Below are 6,000 nucleotides of genomic sequence, written 5' to 3' on the forward strand. Positions count from 1 at the left end.
TTTGTTCATAAATATTTTCCATGGCTAAAACCCAATATTGCAATTGTAAAGCACCTACAGGCCAGAATCCCTATCCGTTTCTATTGAAGGAGGCCAGGCCTCCTGTCGCAAAGTCCAGGCCTCCTGTCGGAAAGTGGTTTCTCATAGAAGTCAATGTAATGCAATTTTTTTCATTGCAATATGTGATTGGCCCATCACTGAAAATGGGTGGGAACAGGAGGCCTCTCCTCCGTTGTAGTACCTTTTTTCCGCCACACGCGTGTATGAGTGCTGTTCTGCAGGATAAATATTAGAAATGAGTCCAGGGCTGAATGATTGACATTTTGTTCGTCCAATCACATGAAGCCATTTTGAGAATTCGCCAGTCACTTCAGTCAAAGAAACACTCCATAGTGTCTACGAGTGTCCTATCAACTTGTCCTTTACAGGACACGTCTAGAACACCCATGGCTATTATCCCTGAAAATAATAGCTCATTTGGCCAAATACTTTTGCTTAAAATGACCTCGGAAATCGGCGAGATTCTGGCGCGATTTATACATCGAATAGGTAGACAACATTTAGGATTTATTGAACAGTTTTATTTTTTATGTAGTCGATTTCGTTTTATTACAAGTCAATGTAATATTCTTCCATATCAAATGGAGTCCTGGAGAGAGTATGCCGCCCCTCAGCTAAACCAGTGGTGAGTTGAACTAATCAGATGTCTCTACCAGTGTTACACCACTAGTTCTCAGTAGTAATACCACTCCATTGCATGTCTGTGTTTCTCAGCAGAGGAAGCCAGCTGGAACCAGTACTGTCCTCACAACATTATTTATTTTTATTTTTTTATATTAAATATATTGAATAAAAATACATTTGGTAAAGAAACTGTTACTTATCTTTTTTATATGCTAAACGTGATTAAATTGATGATTACATGTTGAAGCTGTAGAAGAAGAAGAATGAAAAATGTAGGCTAAACTAAATTGTTTTTTAACCACATAATTATCAAATTCCTGCCTTTTACACATGTTCACTGGGCATTTATATTACATCCAAATGTCATTTCTCAACTTAATTATCAGGCAGGCTCATAGACTTACAGCAATGTCATTTCTTCAGGCAGGCACATAGGCTAAGCTCTGCACAATGAATTCCATCAATCAGAACTTTCTGATTGTAGCTTACACTCCAAATAGTGTGCCTTTGTCCAGCACAAAGACAGATAAGAAGAACAGGGAACATTCCATCGCGAGTGAAGCGAGCAAGCGGAAAAAATTTGGCCTCCTCAATTCTGGAAGTCAACAGCCTCCACTGCAGTACAGGTACCAAACAACGACATTTAGGAGGGGTGGCTCCCCTGGTGTTAGGAAAGAAAAAAAAAAAAACTTTAAAAAAAATAATCACAAGAAGGGAAGGAGCTGGTTTACATAAATAAAGGCTATGTTTATCCACTATACTATACTGTACAGATAGACGACTAGGGTTGTCATATTGCACAATAGTGTTATTGCACATTTATTTAAAGTGTCGCAGTTTGCAGGCTTGAAATGTACATATTTGTGCCTCAGCACTACACCTGATTTTTTTCAGTCCAGCAGCTGCCATCAATCCGTCCAGACTGTCCAGGGCCCAGAACCTAGGTCTTTGCTGTGTTCAGGGCCTGGACGGCCCTGTGGTAGAAGCTGTTCTTCAGTCTGTTTGTCCTTGCGGCCAAGGTCCTGAACCGCCTTTTCGAGGGCAGCCGGGTAAAGTGTTCGTACCCAGGGTGGGTTGGGTCCCTGGAGATCTTGGAGGCCTTCCTGAGACAGCGTGTGTTGTACAGCTCTTCCAGAGAGGGGAGGGGGGCGCCGGTGATCTTCTGTGCTGTTCTCACGACTCTCTGTAGCGCATTTCTCTCCGCGGTTGTGCAGCTGGAGAACCAGTTGCAGATGCCGTAGGTGAGGATGCTCTCCACTGCGCCGCGGTAGAAGGTCACCAGTATCTCCTGCTTGCTGTGTTCCTTCCTGAGGACTCTCAGGATGTATAGCCGCTGTTGTGCCTTCTTGATGGTGGCTTTTGTGTTGTCCTTCCAGGTCAGGTCATCCCGCATGTGCATCCCCAGGAATCGGAGGGTTGAGACTCTCTCCACGCTCTCTCCGTCGATGAGCAGGGGCTGGATCTCGGACTTTTTCCTCCTGAAGTCTACGATGATTTCCTGGGTCTTTGACTTGTTCAGCAGCAGGTTGTTAACCTTGCACAGCTTGCTCAGTTGCTCTACCTCATCCCTGTACGCCGCCTCGTCCCCCCCCGAGATGCATCCCACCACGGTGGTGTCGTCTGCAAACTTTACCATGGAGTTGCTGGGGTGGACGGGGGTGAAGTCGTAGGTGTAGAGGTTGTAGAGGATGGGGCTTAGCACGCAGCCCTGGGGGGACCCAGTGCTGAGTCTGAGGGCTGAACAGGTGTGGGGGCCCACCCGCACCCTCTGGGGGCGGTCGGTCAGGAAGTCCTTGATCCATGCACATATAGAGTGTGATAGACCCAGGTCTAGTAGTTTGGTCACTAGCCTGTCTGGAAGGATGGTGTTGAAGGCGGAGCTGAAGTCCACAAAGAGCAGTCTCGCGTAGCTGTTTCCCCTCTCCAGGTGGGATAGAGTGGCGTGGAGAGTCGTCGCGATGGCGTCCTCTGTGGACCTGTGGGCTCTGTAGGCGAACTGGTATGGATCCAGGTTGGGCGGGAGGCGTGTGAGTATGTGGGCCCGGACTAGTTTCTCGAAGCACTTCATGATGATTGGTGTGAGTGCCACCGGGCGGTAGTCGTTTAGGCAGCTCACCGTGCTTTTCTTCGGGACTGGGATGATAGTTGAGGTTTTCAGGCAGGGTGGGATGGTGGCCTGGGACAGGGACTGGTTGAAGATGTTGGTGAAAACCCCGGCCAGCTGGTCGGCGCAGTCCCTCAGCACCCGTCCCAGGACGCCATCCGGCCCCGAGGCTTTCCTGGGGTCCACCGCCTTCAGCACGCGTCTCACTTCATGCTCTGTGAGGGTGAGGCTGCTGAGAGCTGGAGAGAGTGGTGTTTGTGTTGTGGTTACCTCCGTTCGCCCCTCGTCGAACCGGGCGTAGAAGGTGTTCAGCTTTCCCGCCAGCAGGGGGTCGTCCTCTGCGGCTGTGAGCCTGTTGGCTCTGAAGTTTGTCATTTGCTGAACCCCCTGCCACATCCGCCTGGAGTCGTTGCTCAGGAAGCATTCCTCAATCTTCTCTCTGTGGTCTGCCTTGGCCGCTTTGATTCCGCGCTTTAGGTTAGCCCTGGTGGTGCTGTACAGCGGTGTGCTCTTCCCTGCGAAGAAGGCGTTGTCCCTCTCGTTGATCAGTTTTTGGACCTTCCCAGTCATCCATGGCTTCGTGTTGGGGTAGACCCGGACCCGTTTGTCCACGGTGACTGAGTTGGTGCAGTTCACTATGTGGTTCAGAACCGACGACGTGTACTGTTCCAGGTCCTCATGCTCATATTCCTGCCATGGGGTGTCATTTAGGCAGATCTGCAGTGGAGCGGACCCTTCTGGCCAGGTTCTGACAGTCTTAGTGGTGATGGGAGCACTTTTCCCCATGGTAGTGTATGCTGGGATCAGGAGGATTGACACATGGTCAGACATGCCTAGATGAGCTAGCGGACTAGCCTTGTAAGCACGTTTGATGTTGGTGTATACCTTGTCCAGTGTTTTTTCTCCTCTTGTTGCACATTTCACATGCTGATAGAACTTGGGTAGTACTGCCTTCAGGTCGACATGATTGAAATCTCCTGCTATAATGTGAATTGCCTGTGGATCTGTGCTTGGTTGACCACTGATGACGTCATATAGCCGCGCCAATGCTAGGCTACCATCCGCGCTAGGCGCAATGTAAACAGATGTTATGTACACCGCGTTGAATTCCCTCGGGAGGTATGTGGGTCGGCATTTAACAGTCAAGTATTCCAGGTCTGGGGAGCAGTGGCTACTTACAGTTTTCGTGTTTAAGCACCAGCTATCCTTCGTCGATATTATGAGTCCGCCTCCACGGGACTTACCGCTGAGCTGCGTGCGGTCAGCGCGATGTAGAGTGCGGCCCTCCAAGCTAATCGCGGAGTCCACGATAGTTTCATTTAGCCACCTTTCATATAGCACCTTTCATACAAGAAATGCAGCTCAAAGTGCTTTACAACAGGAATAAGAACATAAAGTAAATATAAAAACATATATAAAAACATATACATGCATAGAATGAATATAAAAGCAGGGGAAAACACTAAAAAGAAAAGGTAAAACATTGTTTGCGCTCTCTAGCGCAACCTTCTCCACCTCGGAGAGACTGATTGTTTCCCATCTTCACACCAACTTAAATCCTTTGCCTATGAAAATATTTACTACCACTTGTCTAATGGCAAGACTGGGCTTTATTTTATTTCCACACCAATTTAAGTCTTTCCTATGAAAATATTTACTACCACTTGCTTAATGGCAAGACTGGGCTTTATTTTATTTCCACACCAACTTAAATCCTTTGCCTATGAAAATATTTACTACCACTTGCCTAATGGAAAGACTGGGCTTTATTTTATTTCCACACCAATTTAAGTCTTTCGCCTATGAAAATATTTACTACCACTTGCCTAATGGTAAGACTGGGCTTTATTTTATTTCCACACCAACTTAAATCCTTTGCCTATGAAAATATTTACTACCACTTGCCTAATGGCAAGACTGGGCTTTATTTTATTTCCACACCAATTTAAGTCTTTCGCCTATATTCCACACCAACTTAAATCCTTTGCTTTCAACTAGTCAGTCTGTGTACGTGAATATAAGAGCAGGGGAAAACAGTAAAAAGAAAAGGTAAAGAAAATACAATATAAAATAATTTTAAAAAGGGCATTTAAAAAGAAAATACAATAAAAATGTATTTAGAAAAGGTCATTTAAAGTGCAGTATCTGGCAAATGAGCAGTAGGCAGGTGCAGATGAGCTAGTTGAAGGCTATATTGAAGAAGTGCGTTTTTAGCTTTCTTTTAAAAATATTTAGTGAGCTGGCTTCCCTGATCTCTAAAGGTAATGTGTTCCAAAGCTTTGGGGCATAGTTGGCAAAGGCTGCGCTCCCGATCTTCTTCTGACTATTGCTGGGAACCTCTAATAAACCTGCGATAGATGATCTTAGTGTTCTTGAGGGCACATAATTGGCAAGGGAATTAGCAATGTACTTTGGGCCTCGCCCATTAAGGGCTTTGTATATAAGGAGGAGGACCTTAAAATCAACCCTACATGTTACTGGCAGCCAGTGCAGAGTAGCTAGGACCGGAGTAATGTGCTCTCTCCTCTTGGTTCTAGTTAGAAGTCGAGCTGCAGAGTTTTGAATGAGCTGTCTTGCAGTAGTTTTTTGTAGGAAGGCCAGTAAAATGTGCGTTACAGTAATCGAGCCGGCTTGAGACAAAGGCATGAATCCGTTTTTCAGCATCTTTTTGGTTTATAAGTGGTCTTACTTTAGCAATGTTTCTAAGGTGAAAGAATAATGTTTTCGTCACCTTGTTAATATGGGACTTGAAGCTTAGGTCTGAGTCGAAAATAACACCTAGACTTGTAACCTCAGGTTTAATCCATGATGTCAGTTTCCCCAGATTATTAAGCAGCATATCCCTCTTTGCTTTAGGGCCGATCAGTAGGACTTCAGTTTTGTCCTCGTTTAGCTTCAGGAAGTTATTGCTCATCCATTTGTTTATTGCTAGAAGGCAGTTCGTAATGGAGTCTATAGCTGAAGTATCATTTGGTTCAGCAGAAATGTACAGTTGCGTGTCATCGGCATAGCTGTGGAAACATACGTTGTGCTCTCTAATGATGTCCCCGAGTGGTAACATGTATAGTGAGAATAGTAGTGGACCAAGGCAGCTCCCTTGTGCGACTCCGAAGTCGCTGTCATATTTCTCAGACACATGATCTCCAAGCTTGACATAGAACTTTCTCCCTGTAATGTATGTTCTGAACCAATTTAACACGCTGCCAGAAAGA

Source organism: Nansenia antarctica (genome assembly GCF_963989245.1).
Source record: "Nansenia antarctica genome assembly, chromosome: 7".
In the NCBI taxonomy this organism is placed as follows: Eukaryota; Metazoa; Chordata; class Actinopteri; order Argentiniformes; family Microstomatidae; genus Nansenia; species Nansenia antarctica.